Source organism: Lactuca sativa, chromosome 1, assembly GCF_002870075.4.
Source record: "Lactuca sativa cultivar Salinas chromosome 1, Lsat_Salinas_v11, whole genome shotgun sequence".
Classification (NCBI taxonomy): domain Eukaryota; kingdom Viridiplantae; phylum Streptophyta; class Magnoliopsida; order Asterales; family Asteraceae; genus Lactuca; species Lactuca sativa.
Genome location: NC_056623.2, coordinates 129,218,229 through 129,243,032, shown reverse-complemented (window position 1 = coordinate 129,243,032; position 24,804 = coordinate 129,218,229). Strand labels below are relative to the sequence as shown.

General features: G+C 33.0%; 1 protein-coding gene across 1 annotated transcript in view; it reads right to left on the bottom strand.

Moving 5' to 3' along the window:
• Positions 1 to 293, bottom strand: part of LOC111885259 (heat shock 70 kDa protein 3) — a 5,707-nt gene extending 5,414 nt beyond the window's left edge. Inside the window, exon 1 of the mRNA XM_023881527.3 lies at positions 1 to 293. This exon is cut by the window's left edge and continues 73 nt beyond it. The gene's annotated coding sequence lies outside the window, so the exon portion shown is untranslated.
• Between the last annotated feature and the right edge of the window lie 24,511 nt (positions 294 to 24,804).

The window sequence follows — 24,804 nt, the reverse complement described above, 5'->3', positions numbered from 1 at the left end:
GCATGTAGGAGGTTTTTAAATCACAAAAATTCATCGAGAACATAGGTAAAGAAAGCATTTAAATGATTTAATTTCATGCATATATCATATTGTACCAAGTAAATAAATTTTAAAAACTTTATGAAGCAAATTGACTTTCAAGTAACATAGGTGTTTCAGACTAGAATAGTAGACAGAGTTCAGTCTAATATAATTTATACGTATAACAAATGATAAATTGGCTTTCCATACTAATACAACTAATTAATGGACTAGGAGATATTATCTCAAAACACTACTTTATAATGTTTACCTTTTAGGTATCAATGTATCTACTCCTCCCCATCCTCTCATCTATATATACAACCCAGTTACAAAATTATTGTATTTTCCTTTTCGGTTTTTCCAATATTTTTTAAGACTTCAAGTCGTCTTATAATATTTGGGAGCATTAAAATACTTGGTGGGAAATGATAACCCTAGAATATGCGACCGAGTCTAATATAATTTATATATATACAACAAATGATAGACATGAACATGCGACTTAGGCCTAAGTCTAATATAATTTACGTATATAACAAATGATACCAATTAAAAATTTAATGGATGAATATAGTCCTCCCCATCTCCTCATCGATGATTGTGTTAGCACACCATTACAAAATTAATTTACCCTTATACGTTGATTGTGTTAGCATTATAAAATTATAAGGTCGTTTATGTTTTGGTTTGGTCTCGCTTTTAGTCCAATAGCTAGGTTTAACATTTTAACTTATTCCATTTATATTGTGTTTCACTTCATTTGTAATTATCTCTTTTATTATTTAATAATTATATAATAGCATTTCTTTTTTCATTAGTTTACGTGGTATGTCTTTCTGATATGTTTTTGTACTTGGCTTGTTTTGTTTTGTCTCGATTTTTCGAGGATTCCGAATGTTGTTTCTATCCGTTTGATTTTGGGGTTTCTCATCATTTACCATGATGTGATTCGGCTTGGGAGTATCATCGATATCTCGCCACAATTTTATTTCAGCGCCACGTTTTAAGTTCAGAGCATCGTTTCTCTCTCCATCATTTTATTATTGCGGTGTGATTTTAGGACATAAAGCTTTTTTTTTCGGTTTTGGTTATTGTTTGAAGCTTAGTTCATGTGGTTGTTGTTGGTATTTTTTTTTTATTTTGAGATTTTGCAATTGTGTTTGACTGTTGTTGTTCATCATTGGTTTTGACAGTTTGATTTGTTTGTTTGTTGTTGGTTTGAGATTATTATTTGATTGTTTGTTGTTAATATGGATCACAAGGATAGACAGATCAAAATGTTAATTTTGATTAGTGTGCTTACTACAAATAAAAGAACTATTGGAAGTAGATAGGTCAATCTGAATTGTTTAGCCATCACTTTACCCTATAGTGTAAGCCAATGCTCATGTTACCACCACATCATCTTATACAATTGGGTCCTCAACTTCTTAGGCATTTCAGATAGTTCCATGATTTGAGTTATGTAACCGTGTTTGCATCCACGTCTTAATTAAATCTTTTCTCATCAAATACTTCAGGTATTCCTTCATCTTTATGGATCCTGGACTTTGGTGCATAATCATATGTCACCTTACCTGTCATCCTTTGTTTCTTTGTCTTTTGGATGATCCATTTTAGTCATGTCTACTAACTTTACATGTATGAAAATAGTGGGTGATGGTTTAGTTGTCACTCCCTATGTATCTCTTAATGATGTCTATTATATCTTTTTGGTTATTGGGTTTTCTTTTCCGATTCTCTTTCGTGTGTTGTTGATTCTCACTCGTAGAGAGTGATTGGGACCGAACATAAGTTAGGAGAACTATACATCTTGGATCAACTCTAAATGTTTGATGTCACTACCAATAATGTTAGTTTGTGTAATGTCATTGACAATAATGTTTATTTGTCTTCTTTTCATTTTACTAATTTGACTTTTGACTTTTATGTTTGGCATTCATGTTTTGGACATTTGTCAGCTTCTTGTTTATAGTTTTTATCCTTTAATAGTGTTGTAGGTTATTTGGACAATCATGATATTTCTGACTATTGTGGTTGCAAACTCGAAAATATTTCTACTATACCGTTTAATAAAGTGTCAGTCGCTTCATTGCTCTGTTTGATCTTGTGCATTCTGATGTGTAGGTTTCCTCACCAATTTCCTTTAAAGGAGGATCCACTAATAATGTTTCCTTTATAGACAATTATACTAATTATACATAGGTTTATGTTATGAAGTACGGATCATACATTTTCACCATATATAGTGAATTTTAAGCCGTAGTGAAGACTTAACACTCCATTGCCATAAAATGTTTTCATTGTGATTTTGGCATTTAATGACTTTACTCAGTTACTTGCATTAAATTGCAATATGCACCAATCATCATGTATAATTACTCCTCAATAAAATGGTATTGTTGAAAGAAAACACCGTGACCTTGTTGAAGCTACACGATCCTTGCTTTTATCCTCTCACGTCCTCGTATCTTTTGAGGAGGAGCCGTTCTTATCCCTATATATGTCGTTAATTAGATTCCCATTGCACAAAATTTTGGGATGTCTTGTTATGAAAAACTATATAGGAAACTTCTTGATAATTCTTCGTTGTGTGTATTTGGGTGTCCATGATTTGTTTTATGACCTCATGTAGAGCAAACCATGTTTTCTCTACAAAATGTTATATGTCGTCACACAACATGTTTTCTCACATGTAATTTGAATATATATAGCACAAGTACGACAATAAAAAAACATCATTTATATTCCGTCTTGATGTTTGAACATATAGTTTTTATAGATAATAGTATACTATATAAATTGGCTTAAATAGGTAGGTGGACATAGCGAAAAGTAGTAAAGTAGATTGTCTAAAATCCATGACTATCCGTCGTCTGAATTTGCTTGATTACTAATTCCGTGAGAATACATGTAGTTTTGAGGATCAACACAAGGTTGGTGAGAGTTACAAGTTTTCTGCCGACAACAATAATGATACTTTTAAAAGCATTCAAAATGTATTTGCTTTATATATAAGTAAATCATATTTAAATAAACTTTGAAAAACCAAAAGCTTTCTTGGTATTAGTAAATACATGCTTAAAATGGTTTTGAAAGAATCAAGTTTATGAGATGTAGTAAAAGAGAGAAAGAGAGAGAGAGAGAGGGACATTTGAGTTAATGTTTATAGCGAGTTCTATAACCGAGCTATGTGACTGAATGTACCATGCTACAATGTTTCACTAGACGGCATAGTAACGATTGTAGACATTAATCACATGCTTCGATTGATCGGTCGAGGTTATAGCTAGCAATCGCAAGCGGGGATGAACTATACGTATGTATCTAGCTCTGAAGATTATCGGTTATAATAGTGTGCGTATGCTAAGTGTTTAGACTTTATCTTATGAATATTATCTCACTATAAAACCCTTAACTATTGTATGAATAACTCTTAGCCCTAACTTAAAAGTGGATAAGTTCTAGGCATAAAGAATAATATAGAGTTTATAAAAGTCGAGGATTATTGGTATGTATGTATAGTATAAGGAACTAGATTTTATAAACTAAGTATGTTTCTTGTATAAACTGCGTACATATTCATGTATAGTTCAAATCCTTAGGAATACTATAATGTTTTATGGCGTACAATGTCATGTAAAAATCATAAGGTTTTGTAGTAAAAAGGCGTATATTATTTTTGAAAGTTGTGTTACTTTAACAATATAACATATATAAAAGTTAAACCTATAATTTGTAAACTAATTATAGTTTTTACATAAAATAATGAGACTATATGCGTATTTTTTAATATCTAACACAAGTAGTACATGTATTCTCCCCCGAAAATATATTAAAGTGGGACCGTGACACTCACCTTAACGTGTGGTTGTTGATTTGTTTCGAGTATTTGATGCAACAAACCAAAAACTATCGCTGCTAAAACGAACCGTTGATATTAATTTAGTTTGCTAGGAAATTTTGATATAAATCTATGTCCCAAAAATTGGCTTGATATATCAATCAGATCCACTTAATGGTGCGGAATCCCAATCAAGTGGATGATGCAAGATAGAATGGAGAAGAAGAAGAAGAACTTGATGAATCTATGGTGTATTGAATAATATGAATGATGCTCCAGACACATGAGATTCGTACGCACACAAAATATTCTTCTCTCTAACTTTCTCTCTCTAGAACACCTTGATTTACACACACTTAACCATAAACTCTCTTCTAGAATCTGACATCTACTGACACTATATATAGAGAACAGAGGTTGTAAACATGTATATAATCGTAAACATGTTTATAATCGTAAACCAAAGGCTGTTTTTGGTCTTAAACCGAAAACTACAATTGCCTAGAAAAGTAAAGTATAAAGCATATTTTTGACCCAACAATGAATTAATAAGTAGGGGATAAGTAAATTATTGGGTTGATTCACTAATATAAATAATTAGAATGGGACCAATTTTATAAATTAATTCCAAGGGAGGAGTTGTTTTGAACTCTAAGTTTGAGTTTTGGATTTATTTTGCAAATAAATCTCAAGGGATGGTGTAATTTAAATAAAATAAATGAAGGTTTAAATAGTTAGGACCTATGTTGAAGGAAATTTTCATGGTAGGGTTTTTTTTAATATAACAAACCAATGTTTGAGCATTTGGGACTCATATTGTAAATTATTTTAAAATGAAGTTTACACATAAGGTAATAACCTCATCCTGTATTCATGTTCATGCAAATAACCATAAAAGAAAATATGCAAACTATTTATTTTTTTTGTAACCGATGGAAGTAAAGCAAAAACAATTAGAGGGGTGCTGCTTTAATTACGGTGCAGTAGCAGGAGTAGAGGTTCGTGGTGGTCATTGATTCTCTTGGTGGTAGAAGGTAGTGATGGGTGGCAGTAGGGGCGTCTGCGGTGGTTGTTGCCTCGTTTTTACTTCTTCGAGCAGTGGGTCGACGTGAAGGGAAAGGGAAGGGAGTGAGCAGGTTGAGGTGGTTGTGTTTGGGTGTGCTTTTCTAATCAAAATAGGTGGCAATGGTGGTGGAATAAGTTGGTTTGGTGGTGGTGTGTGGTGGAGTGTGGCGGTGATCTAGAGAGATGGAGACTTAGAGATAGAGAGGAAAAGAGCTGATGAATTGTGAGGATTGAGGGTGCATCATATCCTCTATTCATAGCTAGAAGTGGTCACTCGCAAGCCCTTGAGGTCATGCTCGACCACGTTCTTTATTCTCTTTGGAAAGGAGTGTACGATATCTAAGACGAAGTAGGGAAGGAAATAAAATGTGGGAGAGGGAAGTAGTGAGGACAAGATCTTATTTTTGGAGTCTCTTGGGTCTTGGTGGGTCCCATAAGGGTGTTACACACTCTTAAATTGCCAAAAACCATCATGTTTTGGTGTATCGAGATCCTGATGTCGAGAATGTTTTTTGAATGATCCGTTAAATAGAGTCGGGTTACAGGATTCCAAAAACCTAAACCGATTAATTTTTCAAGTTATGGAACTCTGGTAAATCGTATTTGAAGTTTCGCTTCTAAATGACCTGTAACACTCGATTTTTTTTTACTTTTGCAAATATTTTTGCTAAAAATATTTTGAGTATGAAATTAAATATTAGGCTATACCCTAAATCCAAGAACGCTCTCTGAATTTCCATCGGATGTGTGTAAGTTCCTCAACGGATCTATTCGGTTTTACACAATTAAAGAAAATTAGTGTTCTACTATTTGTTATCTTAAAACAATCATATCTTTTGCATACAAAATCCATTTTGAATGTTCATTATATTTTTGGAAACAGAGGAACATCTATTATGATATAAAAATGTATGCTTTACTCATAACTGCTTAATTCAGATTTCTAGTGTTTCAGACCCATTAATTAGTGTTGTAGTTTGAGCTCATTGATTCGGCTGTCAGTGTACACATTTCGAGGAAAGATATCATTTGGTATCTTATAATAAATGATAATATCAATTATTTTACTTTAGATGCACTATAACTCAATGACTTAAATTACAAAGAGATTTACTGTAAATTAACCATTCACAGTTTTTGAACTAAATTATGGGATGTCATATTTATGTATTCATGTGGTGCAATATTGTTCAAAAAGTATATCGATGTTACAATTTGGCAATCGAAAGTTGTATGTTTCTCAACATGTCAGCTTTCTAGAATACATTCGTTTTAATAGCATTCTTGTTTAGTCATACAACGTGACTTAGTCGAAACTTCAAGCTATTAATCCATTTAGCATTGATATTGATGATGTTTCATCAAATCCTTCCACTATTTCATATAACTCTCCAAATTTTTATCACATACTTTCTATTTCTCAAGAAACCTTACCTACTATTGTTGAAGGACATCCACTTGGTCATGAACCCCTACCATCAAGACTTGTTCGTAGGCAATAACATTCAAACTTCACAAACATGAATATCCCTCTTAATCAACAACCTTTTCCTCGTTCATAGAGAATATACATCGTCTCTTTGAACCAACATCCTTCAAAGAGGTCGTTTATGATCCTCTTAGGTAAAATGCTATAGGTGAGGAACATACACCTGTTTATCAGAGTCATATAAGGGATTTGGTTCCACTCCCACATGGAAAGCACAATATGAGTTGTCATTAGGTATATAAGATCAAAACCGAGTGTGATGGGTAGACTAAATGTTTTAAAGCCAGATTTTTCGCAAAAGGATACTAATAAGAATATGATATGGATTATGAAGAGACCTTTGCTCTAGTTGCAAAATAATGACAACTCCTTGTACTCTAATTTTTGTTTCTTCTATTCAACAATTAAAATTTTATCATATGGATGTCAATAATGCATTGTTGAATTGACATCTTCATGAGGAGGTTTACATTTATCCCCTACAGGTATTGCTCATCGGCAAGGTGTAGTTGTTTAGTTTTAGAAAGCATTGTGTGGTCTAAAACAAGCTCCTCATGCTTGGTTTGAGAAATTTTGGACATTAATTAATTACGTTAGTTTTCAAGCTATTTGTCATGATTATAATTTATTTCTTAGATGTACAATTACTTGGAAAATCTTTTTTTTTATTATATGTTGATGATATGATTATTACTAGTGATGATCATGATGGTATAGAATCCTTAAAGCGTGATTTGGCTAGAGGTTTTTCTTTGAAAGAATTGGGATTACTGCATTATTTCACAAGGATTGAAGTTCATCAATCTTCAAATGTTTATCTTTTATCTTAGACAAAATATATCTGAAATTTTCTTGAACGTATTTGACTTTTGGATAATATAATAATTGATACCCCTAAATGAGAGTTATTCCTAATATTCTCTAATTAACGGTGTTCCCTTGTTAGATTTGAGTCTTTATCATAACATTGGTGAGATGTTCTTCGTATTTTTAATTGTCTTCGTGGAACTCGGTTTCACACTCTAGTGCTTCCTTTTACTTCCTCTCTTAAGTTATGTGCTTATAGTGATGCCAATTAGGATAACAACATTTCTTGATTGGAAGTCTACTACTAGACATTATATCTTTCTTAGATATTGTTTCATTTTATGGAAGAGTAAGAAATAAGATTTTGTATCTCGATTTTCTACATAGTGTAACTATCAAGCTATGGATGTTACTACATGCGATATTTTGTGGTTGTGATAGCTTTTTCAAACATTGGTATTCATATTTCTCATCCTACCCCTTTGCATTATGACAAAGAGAGATTGATAATGATTTCCAAGAATTCGGTGTTTATGAGTGGACAAAACATATTGAGATTGATTGTCATTTCAATCATCACCACTTTCAGCAAGGCACTATTACTCTTTCCCGTGTTTCCGTATGTAGATTGTTCATATATTTATGAAATACTTGAATTTTCCTTGGTTTCATTTTCTATTTGAAACACTCTCAATGCTTATTGATGTCAAATTATGAGTTTGAGGGGGATGTTACCATTAAAAAAATTTAGGACTTTTTTTGTTTTGGGCCAGATGTGTACAAAAGTATACATATCAACTTTTAGATCTTTAAACTTAACTAAGTTATGCACCTATAGGTAGTGTACCTAGTCGAATTAGAAAATATCTTAGATAAGTGGGTGTTGGACATAGGGAACAAAATTTAATTAATAAAATAATTACATCTTATTAAACTAAGGAAATATACTTAATTTAGGGTTTTTACCGATTTTTCAAGATCAAAAGATCTTTAGTCAAACTACAATCAACTAAACAACTATTAAAACTAAATAACCAAATAAAACATTTTTTACTTCAATATTAAAGAGTATTTCTATTCAGTTCCAATTTTCCCCCTCTACTATGGTTGATTTCTTGTGGATGGATTGTATTAATTACCTATTCATTAAGTTATTAGTTATTATTGTCTAATGCCTAGATGTACCAATTTATGAATTACATTGCAATGATCAAGCATGGGTTAAACACAAAATTGTTATAAGCATTAGTTAAACCATGAGTGATAAATATAATAGTTACTTTCCTATGTTCAAGTCTAGAAACCAAGCACAAATTAAGAATAGTTATGCTCTCTAACATAGTTTAAGCTACTGGCCTTAGTTACCTAATCTAAAATGTGATAAAACCTACCTTTAGTAATTTAGTGATCATAACCCCTAGTAAAACGAGTTCATGAAAATAAAATTATCATTTACTACACTAAACTCATATTAAGGAATTCAAAGACTAGAACTAAAACATGCTAGAATTTTTATTATCAAACAGAAGTATGATCAACAGTAACCATCTGATAACCAAAATCAACACATAAGATTCAGGATCATCTTCACCAAATAGAAGTATAAGGTTTTTAGCCTCTCATCGTAACAGAAAAACACACTAAATTAATGTGAAAAAAACTAGACACGAGTAATGCTAGAGAACTGAATAAATCTATTAGGATTTCTTCTAGATCTCTCCAACTCTTGAACTCGAATTGATTTATGATCTTCCCAAGGTTTTCCAAAAGGTTTTAGGCATAATCCTTCTATGAAAATTGGCCAGAAGTCTTTCAATATAAGCTAATGTCCCAATATTTATAGTTTCCTAAATCTGATCGCCACAATGTGGGGAATATGTGTCATGCCATGGGCATCTTTAGAATCATGTATGCGGCAACTCATTTGATGATCACAAAGCTTCTCTTCCCCATGGTGTGGGATATAGTGACCACACCGTGTGCTTCAGAATTATTGCATTCTGTTGAATTTAATTGTTATATCCCACTCTTTCTTACTTCCTGCTCCAAATTTGCTTTATTTTCATCCCAAGCATGTCTTTCCTACTGCAAAATAGATTTCAAAAGTAATAAGTATGTTATGTCGCAAAATAAGCATAACTGTTGCTAAAAATATTAGGATAGTGTAAAAAAGATATGACTAAGTGTGCACATATCAAAATACCCAACGCTTGGCTTTTGCTTGCCACCAAGCAAAACAATCTTTTTTTTTATTATCATCACATCACAATCCCGGCTACCAACATCGCACAAGATTTTCTATATTGAGCTCATTGATTACATGAAGACCGCAATACCTATATTGTGTCTGAATTTTCCTAAGAACTTCGCTAATGCTAAATACTCACAAACAATTCCCATCTTCTTTTGAACAACTTTCGTTTTATGTATCCCTCCGAATATATCATTAGAAATATTTTTTAAACTCACGGTAATTTGTGGTTAAGCCCCCAAGAATACATATGGAAAATATCCTAGAAAGAAAAATTAAAGTAATAACTTGGCAAATTGCCTTATTCTTGAGTCTTCAACTTGAGACTTTGATTTTTAGATTTCATGAACTTTTCTTCATGTTATTTCTTGATCTTTATATCTTTGTAGACTCTTATTCACACAAACTTGTGCAACTTTTATTTCTTCAGAATGTCTTTTAGAGCCCAAATAGGATGCATCTTTACTTCTTAATGGGTTAGGACCATTACTGACCCATTCTTTTTGTAAAATTCTTCCAAAATTTTCACGTCACCTTGTAGGAACCCCAAACTTATTCAAAAATATGGTCTTGATAGTAATCTTCCAAAAATGTCACGACCTTTTACAATTAAGCTCCTTCACTGCTTTCATGTCTTTTAATGCAAAAATAAGATCAAAGGACTAGAAAAACACATCATCATTAAGTTAAGCAGAAATACACTAATAAAAAAACTAAAAATCAAGAAAGAAAGAAAATACAAACTCTAGAAAAAACGTGGGGTTACCTTTTGACAAGCGCATCTTTTTGAGGAGTCGTGAGGCGAACTCCTTCCCACTCTACATTGTTGCAAGCAGGAGTAGGCTTTCTTGCTTCTCCTTTTGCTCCTTCCATCTTCTCTTCTACGCTTGGACTCGCCTTATGTAGCCCTTTATCGAGTTTTCCTTTTTCGTTTGATCGACGCTTTCTTCATGGTTTCATTTAAACAATTTGCTTTGCCCTTTTTCTTCTTTTTGTGCCCGTTTTTCGACTTCCGTTTTGTCAATGATTGTATTGTCTTCCTCTTGTAAAATATCCTTATTTCTTATCTCTTCATCATTACCCGAATAAAATTCTTCTATTAATTTATCTACTTGAGCCTTTGATGTAGTGAATGTGAATACCTCAAAAGTTATTGGAAATGAAGCTCTAGGATTGGTAAACTTTGGTTTTTTATCTTGAGGATTTTCCCAAGCGTTCAACTCTTTCTCCATCAGTATCTCTATCTCATCTAGCTCATTTGGACCTTCTTTTATTCTTTTACCATCTACATCATTTACCTCTAACAACTTAGCTAAAGGTTCTTCATTATTCACTTATTGGTTCATCTCAAAGGTGATTTCTTCATCATGTACACAAAGTATAAGCTTAGAATCATGGATGTCAACAAGTTCTCTTGAGGCAATCAAGAATGCTCTTCCTAAGATTATGGGAAGGTCTTCGTCTTCTTTCATGTCCAGCACCATAAAATCCACTACAAAAATAAGTTTCGCAACTTTAACCAATAAATCTTCTATAATGCAATGTAGATGAGTGACTGAGTAATCCGCCATTCGAAGTGCCATCCTTGTGTTTCTAACTTTGGTAGAGCAAGCTTCTCATAAAAAAATTGTGCCATTAAATTGATACTAGCCTCTGAATCGGCTAAAGCATTTATTGAATTAAAATTATCCAATTCAAAAGGCAAAGTTAATCGGTCTTAATCATCCATTTCAATTGGCCATCAATGATTATAGAAAAACACAACCCACTTAGCACGATGGTATATACTTTCTTCAATACTTTTCGATTTGTCGTCACATCCTTTTCTATATATATATATATATATATATATATATATATATATATATATATATATATATATATATATATATATATATATATATATATATATATATATAAATATATATATACTTGGACACTTCGCCATATAACCGAATATGTTATTTTTATTTATTTAAACTAAAAACCATGTTAAAATTTATATTGAATTATGTGTTTTAAAATTTTCCATAGTAATATGCTATAATATATTCATATATTTTCCACTTTTTTAAAATTATTTATTATTTTTTGGTCATATTTATTATTATTTTCGTTATTTCCAAAAATACTAAAATGTAAGAATATATTAGACTATACTATTTTTTTTGGTATTTGAGATTTTTTTGGTTTTCAATTTTTTTATTATTTTGGCACTATATGGTTTATCAAATTTAAGTTCACTTATTTGGATCTAAATAAGTGAAGACATTATAAAAATCATTAATAATTAAAATTATAGAAAAATAGAAAACAAAAGCCCAAAAGATAAGAACAAAATTATTAAATTGTTGAAATATATATATATATATATATATATATATATATATATATATATATATTTCAAATGTATACTTAAAATACATATATTAATAAAATATCAAATTTAATAATTGATCCTTAAGTTATGCATAATTTTTAGATTTGGTCCAATGATATTTGGGTCATTTAGAAAAAATTAACTACTCAAAAGTTCAAGCTAACACTAGAAGGACCATTCATAAGATTTTTGAAAGCATAAGGACCAACAATGTAACGTTTAGAAGTCCTCGATGTATATTATTTTCCAAACCACATGAAAATTTACCCCTATCTAAGAATATATTTTAACCAATAAACTTGGATGTCAAGTTTTAAATTAGGATAGAAAGGAAGGACATAAAAATTTCACAATGTGAGATATGGAAAAATTAAAGTTTTCTAGTTGTGCTCACTAGGATAAGTCAATATGTGGTCTTTATAATTTTAGAGAGTAAACACCGAAGGAAACTTAATGATTGGTGTCCATGAGCCATTTGTTAAAGGATCATCGAGTAGAATTCTTATTACATGGATTGTGTCAAAAGTCATGGACTTGTTTCAGTTTCCTTTGGAAGGAGCAATAAAAAAATATCCAAAAATCTCTCATAGAAAGTCATGAGTTAAAACTAGCAATTTTGGTACTATATACAATAAATTTATATGAATGAGATAGCTATGCACCAAGAAAATGTGGAAAGTGGTATCTTAAATGGAAATATCATTTTGGGATAGTGTATAAAATATGAGAAATTGAGAAAAATACATGGAGGGTAAAGAGTTTTACATGAAAGATCTTATATCTCTAAGAGTCATTGTAGAATGATATTGCTAATGACATATGATCTTATAGGGTCACACATTATAACAAGTTATCAATAATTGATTCTTTACTATAGTAATTTGATTATTAATAAATATCATCAACACTTGTATTTAATTGGAAAATATTATTTTAAGAAAATGTTATCTTGCCAACATATTGTGAATTATTGTTTTTAGAAAATAATAATAAAGAGAACAAAAGTAAAGAAATGTCATATGGTATCTTATAAATATTATGCACAACCCTTTGGACACTAGAAAGCGAAGACTGTCACACCCCCAAACCGGAACGACGGAAAGGTTCGGGGGCGGGGGACGTCATGTATATCATTACAAGAATTGCATAACAGTAATCAAAGCACAATAACCGTTACCTTCATAAAGTATAAGTTTTTACATCTGTTCTCAAATCATTGTATACTGACACCAAAATGTAATACAAAAGTTAAAAGACAGGAGTCTATAAAGCTCTGTCTTCTTAAAACCTGTGGAAACCTGTTTATTGGTTTCTGTCACACCCCAAAACCAAGAACGGCGGAAACGTTCTGGGGCGGAGGACGTCATGTAAAGTAATCACAACACAGTAAATGCAAATAAGCAAACAACATCATCCATTGCATTAAATATATAATTTTAATACAAGCGTGTTCTGTACAGTTTTAGACACCAAAAATATAACGTAAATCAAAATAATAATATGATGAGTCTTGAATGCGCTCCATCATCTCAAAAGCTGGCATCGGTACCTGTCTACTGATGACCTGAGAATACAAGTTATTTTGAAAGAGTTTATCAGCATTAAGCTGGTGAGTTCATAAGTATTTTAATGTCGGCGTCTGTTATCAAAAACATTCGAACCTGTCTCAAGTATAAGTTCGTGAAATGTATGTAAGTGTTTGTAAAAGTTTGAATCTCTCAGAAAAACCTATATTTTCTAATAAAGTAGCCTTCTACCAAGGCTTTAATTGTTTTGTATGTTCGTTTGTTGTAAAAGTGTGTGATTTCCCAAGTGCAACTATCTTTTAACAAAATATAGTTTGTACATTAAAGTTCAAGTGAGGTTATCACTAAAAATATGTAATGGGTAAATCTTTGTAGTACTGTAGTTTAGTTTTATAGTAACTACTGCTGTACTAACTACCTTAAACCGGATTTATATTAAGGTATAATGTGATAATTGCACCATACTATCGACTGATAACAACGACATAAAGAACGGTCGTAATAACGGAATGACGTTTGGCACCCGCAGACCTGCAGGTCCGGCTGTAGCTAGCAACAAGGTGTAGGATAGTCAATCCAGTATAGATCTATACGCAAACTCAACGCTCTCGCTCCAAGAGAATTCTGGTTGTAACTCGGGCCATGACATTTAAGGCATGCTCCAATACAGTGGATCACAATTGGCAACGTATTAATGTAAGGGTAATGTTTCTCGTTCTAATATAGTTGTATATGTTCTCATAGTATAGTAATGTATAGACTCATGAATGAACTGACTCATTGATCTAACAGTTGTAATAGTATGATCCTGTGTTACCCCGATGGTAACTCACTAATGATGTGTCTGGTACATATGAATATGGATGTACTTTTATGTCTATATATGAATATTTGATATTTAATTAATATTGAAACGACCTTCAGATGGTCACCCGAAATCCCACCAGACCACATCCAAATCGAGAAAAAGGAAATAGGGTGGATGGCCTTCCTAAGCCCTTTAAACATTATTTATACATCTATACATATAGGGGCATGCAATTTATAATATAAAAGCATAAATAAGTCTTTATAAGTCATTAGAAACATAAGTATTATTTTAAAGAAAGATCGACTTCATGTCGATCTGTAAAACAATTTGAAGGCATAGGTTTGATTAAAACAGTTTAAGTATAAGGAACATTTGTTTAAATCACAGTTGGAATATAAATTTGAAAAGTAAATGGGTTTGTAAAAGATTTTGAAGTAAAGCAGTTTGACACACAGTTTGAACAGTGATAAAATCACTGGTTTCCCTAGTTATTAATCACATGTGATTAATGCAATCACATGTGATTGAAGCAATAACTATAAGTATTTAACTTGTATCCCCCCCATAAGTATTTAAAACATTTAAAATCATTTCAAAGGTTGATTAAAGGGGTAAGAACTCACTTGACTGATTGAAGAAAGCGAGATGGAAAACCGGGCAGAGTTCCGTCTCGGGAAACGGATTTTTCTCGGGATTCTCGGGAATCTCGGGAGTAAAATCGACCCTCGGGACTTGAGCAAAAAGACCAGAGCTTCGGGTTTGAACGGGCACGGAAATCGAGGCAAGATCGTGAGAGAAAAAGGGAGAACGAGCAAAATTTCCGGAAAGCCTCGCATCCCTTTTATAGGGGTGCTGAACCGCCTCGGTACGCTGGGCGTACGAGGGTACGCAGCGCGTACGAGACATCATCGCTTACGCACTTCGGATGGGACGGCGGGTCGGACGGGCGGGTCGGAAGCTGCGCATAGGGCGATGTGGACGATCCGAGGCCCTTGATCTGAGTACGCGGTGCGTACGAAGGTACACAGGGCGTACTTCGGTCCTATCCGATGACTCCCCTTCGGATAATACCGAGAGTTTATAATTAAATTTATATTTATTTTAAATAAACTTCAAAAATTCACATCTCCTTCATACGAACTCCGTTTTTGATGTTTTTTATATCCACGCGAAGGTGAGACCAAGATCTACAACTTTCGTTTAGACTCCATTGGCAAATTCCGAAATTATTTTTATTATTTATTTACTAAAATGACGTGACTAAGGAATTTCTTCAAAAATTCATAACTTCCTCATCCGAAGTTAGATTTGGACGTTCTTTTTATGTACGCTCATAGTTTGAGGTTATCTATAACTTTCATTTAGATACTTAAGGCTAAAAACTATTGCATTGAAATTTCGCGTTTTTCGTTTAATCGCTGTTGCCGGTTTTGCCGAGAATCTTCGGTTGGTCATAACTTCTTTGTTATAACTCGGATTTTAGGGTTCTTTATATGTACGAAAACCTTGATACAATTCCTACTACTTTATTTAACCCAAATAAGATTTTAGGAAAGTTATATTTTGATCTAGATTTGATTGGTTTTACATTACATTGTCTCGAAATATCGGGTTGTCACAGTTTCCTAAGAATACAAGTAGTTTTGAAAAGATTGTCAACAATTAAGTTTGTGAGATCATAAGCATGTTCGTAACTGAAATCTGCTTTTTGTTACTTGATAATGTAAGTATGTTTTCCCTAGAAAATCCGATACTTTTTGTTGTAAGATGTTGTAAGCAAAACATGTTAATGTCTTTGTACTATGAAGTAATAAAATGTAGTTTAGTTCACATAAAACCATGACAAGTATGTTTTCTCTGTACTGAAATAGTATTCTGTATTTTTGCTAGTATGAAAAACTGTGTGTTTGTAATTGCCTAGTTTTACCAACTGTACTTGTAAAATACTGTATTATAGTTTTATTATTAAATAAAACTATGTAAAGTTGTTTACTTATTGATACACTAATCGTTTTATTCAATACCAAATTGTGAGTTATCATGACCATGCTTGATGACCTAAGATGGTCTGAACACGACGTTCTTCAGATGTCGCAATCGGTACGACATTTGTCACCCCAAGCCTATTGGCCTAACTGTAGCAAACATTTAAGGTGCAGGACTGTAAGTCCCATATAGATCTATATACAAGTGTCACACTCTCCCTCCAGGAGACTCTGGTTAAAATTTCAGGACTTGGTTGGTACATAGATAAGTACTTGAAGTGTGTCTCACAAATGCTATATTGATTATTATGGGTAGAATAATGAAAAGTTTTTTTTAATGAATAAACTATAAGTATATCTCATAAACTATATTTATTATAATTTGTATGTTTGTTTTCCGTAATGTATTCTGAATATGTAAAGTAGTGCATATGATCCATAAACTATACCTATTATAGTTTATATATTTATTATCTGTATTGAAATTTGTACGTTGAAAGCAATATGTATGTTTCATAAACTATACCTATTATAGTTTTTATGTCTGTGTTTTACTGAAATGAAAACCTTGGTTTAAATTGTAAAATATGTAATGTGGGTGTTCCTTGAAATTCAATATTTCTGTCCAAATGATATTAAAACAGTTAGCAAAATTATATCTTTGTTTAACAAGTTTGAAATCATTTTATACTTATATAAATATAATATTTATATAATTATGAGTAAATGGACAGTCAAATAAATATTTCTACCCCAAGCCCACAACCAAACAAGGAACAAGAAATGGAGTCAAATTACAAATTCTAAACCTGTTGAACCGTAATTATATCATTTATACATATATAAATATATATGTTTAACAACGACAACGGTTTATAAAATATTGAAAACATTTAGATATTAACATAATTTTTATTGTGTTACACTTGTATTCCCCTCCTAAAACAGTGAAAAATTATGAAAACGTAGGGGTATGAACTAACCTTTTGTGTGATAATGGTTTTGCTAACAGGGTAGAAAACGGTGACTTCGAATTAGAATACGAAATGTGTCACACCCCCAAACCGAGATGACGGAAACATTCAGGGGGTTGAGGACGCCATGTACAATATCACAACAAATGTAGAATAGTAAAACAAGCAACAACATCCATTACATTAATATTATAGTTTTTAAATTGTATTTGAATCGCATATGATTCACTCCAAAAGTAAATAGCAAAACAAGACACGAAGCTATTATGCCCCGTCTTCCGAATCTCTGAACGTGTTGAGTCATTTATTTGTAAAAGTCGAAGCATTGTTTGTTCTATTTCGCATGTATTTAGTTACTAAGTCTTTTTATGTCGAAGCCTAATGTCTAGACTTAGTATTTTTTGTACACTCATGGTCCCTATAAATAGGGGCTGAAGATAGAAGTAGAGATGAGTCTTTCTACTTATTTTGTAATCAATATTGTATTAGAATTCTCTGTTCAATACAAACTTGCTGATTAATATTTAGATTTGGTATTCATATCATTCATTGCTCATTCATCTAAATCATGATTACTTTCTAAATCTCGATTACAATTCACATCAATTGGTATCAGAGTAGGATTCAAACTGCGTTGATCTGATTTTCATTCTTGAATCATTTGCATTTTGAGTTACGAGTTCATTCAAAGTATTTCAACGCTTTTGATTCTGAAAATATCTCAGGATCTTCAGATTTGAATCAATTCTACATCTGAATTGTTTAGTCGAGTAATCGATTAGCAATTTGCAATCAATTCATTTGATCAATTCACAAATTCATCAAGTTTTTCAAGTTTCTCATCAAAATCCTCGTGTTCAACAATGATGAACCTTAACATGAACACTATGACCTCATACTCTCATTTGCTTGGTTCATCTACTAAGATTCCGATGTTGATTCTGGAATATTATGATCAATGGGCTGACAGAATGGAAGATTATCTGAATGGGATTGATGAGGAGCTTTGGAACGGTATCAATGGAATAGTCCGACCTCCTGTGAATGTTTAAATAATAGGAGCTTCTGGAACTTCAAATCAAGTCAATGATCAACTTGATCGTATGAAAAAGAATGAGAAGAGATGTATGCGAGAGCTAAGAGGTGCATTGCCACCTATGGTATACAACTACATTCATGGTTGTAAAATAGCTAAAGTCATCTGGAACACTATGAATGAAAAATACCAGGGTAGTGAAAAGACAAAGATCAATTCTGTTAAACAATGTCTTGTAGAGCCTAAGGAGTTCAGACAGAAGGATGCTGAGACGATTGAAAACTACTATGATTGTCTGAATGAACTCATTTATCAATGCAATAGATATGGAATCACAAGGTCTCTTATGGAATTCAACCTTACATTCATCATGGGTATTCACAAAGAATGGCGAAGTGTGAGCATGACGATAAAGAATCAGCAGAGCTTTGATACTTCGAGTCTGAATGATCTGTAGAATCAGCTGAAGACACACGAAAACGAAGTGGCTGAAATGTTAAAAGAGTTGAAACAAAGTTTGGGTGGACGACTGGCGTTGGTGTCGAAAGTGAATGAAGTTAAGTCTGTTGAAAAGGAAAGCTCAGATGATGAGGGGTTGCTGATGAATTCTGATGATGAGGCGGTTGCATTTTACTCAAACAACAGAGTAAAGAAATTTTTTAAGAAGGCATTCAACCCAAAGGGTATGCAAGGAGATGCGAAGAGTGGTTTTGTGAAAGCTGGAGTAAAGGTTGGAGGTGAGGAGAAGAAGAAGTATGAGAAGTATGAGAAGGTGGATGAAAATGTGAAGGAATCGAAGGCGGAGAAAAAGCTGAAAGGTGATTCAGGAGTCAATTGCCATTACTGTAATGGAGCTAACCACTTTGCAGCTGACTGCATGTTGAGGAAGAAGGATGAAAAGAAATCCAAAGTCAAAGATGAAGCTCACAATGCTGAAAACCTTGAGGAAGTTCGTGCAAAGGAAAAAGGGCTATCTTTGGTTGCTAGGGGAGAGATAGACAAAGATGAAAGTGGAACCTACACAATCTGGTCTTCGGGATCAGATGATGAAGAAATGAGGCACCCTAAACACGGTGCGATGTTCGCTAGTTTTGAGCAGAATGGCAAAGAAGAAGAAGAAGAAATCTCTGGACATTGCTTTGTGTCCAAATCCACTGATAAGTCTCCTATGACCACCAAGGTACGTGCTATTCTTGAATCTTTTAATATTCCTCTAATTTCTTATGATGTTGAAATAACTGCTTTCGATGATACTGTTGCTTATTTTGATGTGTCTGTTAGTACAAAGGCTCAAAATTTAAAAACACAACTAGCTGAGACACGAAGACAGTTAGACATAAAACGAAGCAAGGTAGATTATCTTGAACTACAGATGAAAAATGTCAATTGTGATAGGGATAGTCTAGATAGAGATGTTAGATTGTTGTTAGCTCAACGAAACATCTACTGTAATTCTGCTAAAAGACTATATGCAAAGTTAACTGCTTTACATCATTCATCCGAAATAAGCAAAGAACAACATAGAAAATTACTACCTTTTCTTGCTTATGAGCGTGAAAAAGTTGATGTTATATCATATGATTGTGAAGATAATATTGCTGAATTTGACAAAATACCTGATGATAGATTAGCATATGGTATTGTCAAAATTGATGAATTTCTGAATGCTGATGAATTGGTAGATATTATAAATGATAGTTAACCAAGGAATGAACAAATTAAGATTTTAAAGAAAACTGAGACTTCGACTATTGATTCTCAACTCAATTATGTTGATGTCGATGACAATTCAGATAATGTGAGTGAAATTAGTGAAATCGAAGAGGAAGAAGAGATTGATTTTTATAATTAATGTAACGTCTAAGGTCAAAGGTAAAGAAATTTTAGTTGATTCGATAGTAAAGGTTGACACTGACAAACCCTCAACTTCGAAACATTTTGACTTTGACGATGTGGAAGTTCGAAGTAGCCAAAAAGATGACACTAATGATGATGAAGAAAAAGTGAAAACTTCGTATGAATATAAGAAAGAGATGAATGTTTCAACTGAAACATCACCTACACGTGTTGTTGTTAAACAAGTGTATGGTGACACGAAGTAATTCAACAAAGTTCATAATGACAAAGGTGCACACTACTTGGAAACCAACACGGTTGTCTATCCGAATTTCACATGCACTGATAAAACGGTTTTTCCAAACCAAGTTTTCGTCACTGCTGGAAATGTTGAGAAAATCAAGCCTGAATTCAACAAAATGGTTGAAAATGATAACAAACGATCAACTACCAAAGTTTTCTTTGCAAATCAAAACACGCTAAAAAACAATTTAACTCAAAATTCTTATGTTTTTCAACGTCAAAAACCACCAAAAAAATGGTTGGTTAACCATGAAAAAGAAAAGAAAGTGTTTGAAAAAGATGTTAAAACAAAATCGGAAGTTAAATTGAGTTCTCATGAATTTAAAATGATGGTTGGAAAATTTTCATGTGAAAACAATGTTTCTAAACGAAAGGCACAAAGGCCATTTTTTGGCAAGTAGTGTCTAACGAAAAGCCTAATGTTGTTAAAACATAGGATTCGAAATCAACAAAACCAAAATTTCAGAAAACAAACAAATCTCAAAACTATTTATTAAAACAAACACAAAATGACACATGTTTTCACAAACCAATGAAATTTTTTTGACAAATATCCGATAAATAAAAAGGTTGGATCTATTCGAAAATATGATAACATTAGAAAATATGAGACTTCGCATAACTTTGTGTATGATCGTAAGTTTCAAAATGTTAGAAAATCAACGAATAATTCACCAATTTCGAATGTCAAAACCCAAACAATAACAAAATTTTCACCTAAACAACCAAAATTTCTAAATCATTCGATCACAAAACCGACCAAAGTTTCTTACACAAAAGGAAAATCTGATGTAAATTCGATCAACAATTGGCTGGAAGGGCAAGGATAACAATTTCAAACTGGCAAATTTTCACAACAACAAATCAAGACTGCGTTCGAAAAATATGTGAATGAATCTTTTGCTGGTAGTTCGTCTTCTCATGGTTTGAATGTTCCAGTACAAACATGGAAACCAGTTGTGGAAGTTAAGCAGGTTGCAAAGGCTGAGGTGAAAATCAAGGAAAACCCAAAACTATTGAACAACTTTATTTCAATATCTAGATCTGATGATGTTGATTTAATTCATAGTGTAAAGGAAAAAGTAAAAACCTGGGTTTTAAATTCGAAGAATCTGTTTAATGCTGCTAATGAAGGACCCAAAAAGACTTGGGTTCCTAATTTTATTCATTAAATGTAGGTGTTGTGTGATGAGCAATACGATTCGAAATGGTATATTGGTAGTGGTTGCTCTCGTCACATGACTGGAAGAAAGGAGAACTTGCGAGATTATGGAAGCTTGGAAAATGTTGCATTAGTCAAATTTGGCAACAATCATAAGTTTCAAGTGAAAGGCTATGGAAAAGTCACGAATGGGCAATTCACAATAAATCGAGTTGCTTATGTCGAAGGCCTTCAACATAACTTGATTAGTGTTTCGCAACTTGTTGTGTGCACTAGAAATCAAGTGGTGTTCAACGAAGAAGGCAACATCATATCAAAAGTGAACACAAATGAAGTGCTTCTCAAGTCAAAAAGATATGGAGGCATGTTCACACTCGACATCAAACCGATTATGGGAAAACCAGAAGTGTGTTTATTGTCGAAGGCTTCTAATGATGTTAGCTGGCTATGGCATCGCAGATTGTCTCACTTGAACTTTCCCAATATTAACAAACTCGTCACTGAATATTTGGTTTGAGGTTTGCCTGTACTTAAATTTGATAATGATACTTTATATGCAACTTGCGAACAAGGAAAACAACAGAAAAAAGGACATCCAATCATTATAGATTCGAATATCATGGAACCGTTGGAACTTCTTCACATCGATTTATGTGGACCGACGACTGTTGAGACACTCAATAAAAGAGGTACATTTTAGTTGTTGTTGATGATTTTTCTCAATTTACAAGGGTATTTTTTCTCAGGTTAAAATCTGAGGTTGCTCAAACGATGATCGACTTTATCAAGAAGATTGAGACGAGTCTTAAAAAGAGTGTTCGAAAGATCAAAAACGATAATGGTTCTGAGTTTAAAAATCAAAAGTTGGATTCGTTTCTCACAGCTAAAGGAATTTCTCATAACTTCTCATCACCATATACACCACAACAAAATGGTGTGTTCGAAAGGAGGAATAGGTCTCTATGTGAAACAGCGAGGATTATGCTGGCATATGCGAACTTACCTCAATATCTTTGGGCTGAAGCTGTGTCAATTGCATGTTTTACTCAAAATTGTTCATTCATTCATCGAAGATTCAATATTACTCCATATGAAATACTTCACAATCGAAAACCTAATGTAAAATTTTTACATGTTTTTGGTTGCAGGTGTTTTATAATGAACTTAAAAGATAATTTTTCCAAGTTCGAAGCGAAGGTTGATGAAGGCATATTCTTAGGATATTCGCATAATTTTGTTGCATACAAAGTGTTAAACAAGCGAACACGAAAAGTTGAAGAGACTTTTAACGTAACCTTTGATGACTATTTTCTTAAGCAGATAGATCGCACATTTGAACAGAAACAAATCATAGCTGATTCAAATAGTTAAGTCAAAAATGAAAATACTATTGATTTTGATTATGAATTAATATTTCGTATTCCTGACAGGGCGATTGATGCTGAAATTCATGTTGTTGATAATCAAACACCAGAATCCTCAAAAGACAATGATGACTCTACTCGTACATCTGACTCAAGTAGTAGCGAAAGCATGTCTGAAGTTGGTATGGAGGGGGAGCATACGACTGATGAAATCAATGTTCAAATTAGGCATACTTTCGAGGGGGAGAAAAGAAAAGATCAACATGTTGAGGGGGAGCATCAAGATAATAATCAAGTTGAGGGGGAGCTTGAAGTTTCAGTTGAGGGGGAGCATGAATTTGATGAAAAGATTTCAGTTGCTGGAACTGAAAGCGAAGAGGTGTATGAGGATGCACCATTAGACTTCGATCCGAAATATCAACCAATGGAAAAATGGACAAAAAGTCATCCCAAAGAACAGGTCATAGGGAATCCTCAAGATGGTGTGTTGACTAGAGCTCAGATTCGTGCCAAAAACGAGGTAGTTAATGCGAATCAAGAATTATGTATGTTTAATGTTTTTATTTCTAAAATAGAGCCAAAGACAGTAAAGAATGCAATAGACCACTCAGATTGGGTTGTTGCCATGCAATCCGAACTGGCTGAATTCTAACGAAACAAGGTTTGGAGTCTTCTTCCTAAACCTTCTGACATTTCGATTGTCGAGTTAAAATGAATTTTCAAAAATAAAACCGACAAAGATGGAAATATTGTTTGAAACAAGGCTAGGCTTGTAGTAAAAGGGTATTCACAATAAGAAGGAATCGACTATGAAGAAACCTTCGCCCCTGTCGCAAGACTCGAGGAAGTTCGAATATTTTTAGTCTATGCAGCTCACAAAAATTTCAATGTTTATCAAATGGACGTTAAGTGTGTATTCTTGAATGGAGAGCTAGAAGAAACGGTCTATGTTGAACAACCACCAGGCTTCGTAAATAAGGAACATCTTGATCATGTCTACATTCAAGACAAAGCAATTTATGGGTTAAAACAAGCACCAAGAGCATGGTATGCAACTCTTACCAATTTCTTGAAACAGTCAAAATTTAAGCAAGGATTAGTTGATCCCACACTATTTCGAAAGAAAGTTGGTAGTCACCTAATGATTGTTCAAATCTATGTTGACAATATTATTTTTGGCTCAACTGACCCTGAATTGTCTACTGGATTCGAAAATCTTATGAAAAGTCAATTCGAAATGAGCATGATGGGAAAAATAAATAATTTTCTTGGTTTGAATATAAGACAGAATAGGGATGAAATTTTTATCAATCAAGAAAAATACACGAAGGATCTGCTCGCGAAGTTTGGAATGACGAACAGTACAAAGCTTAGAGTGCCAATGGTAGTGGGAACAAGACTAACTCCTTCGTTAGATGCTCCTACTGTTGATCTAACACTTTATCGAAGCATGATAGGGTCTTTATTGTACTTAACTGCAAGTAGGCCTGATATTATGTTTCAGTTTGTAATTGTGCCAGGTACCAAGCAAATCCCAGAGAGCCCCACTTAACTAAAGTGAAAAACATTTTTCGCTATCTTATGGGGACAATTTCGTTACGACTCTGGTATCCTTCGAAGCCGGGATTCTTTATTCAAGCCTTTTTGGATGCTGACCTAGGGGATGTACTTTTGATTGAAAAGTATAAGTGGTGGATGTCAACTTTGGATGGGAAGATGGTGAGTTGGCAATCAAAGAAGTAAACTTGAGTTTCTATCTCCACTGCTGAAGCTGAATATATTTCGGTTGTTGCGTGTACTTCTCAAATTATTTGGATACAAAGTCAACTTCGTGATTACGCTATAAATATGAAAAAGTTTCCCTTGTACTGTGATTCTCAAAGTGCGATTCGCATTTATCTTAATCCCGTACAACACTCAAAGACAAAACACATTGCTCTTCGATAT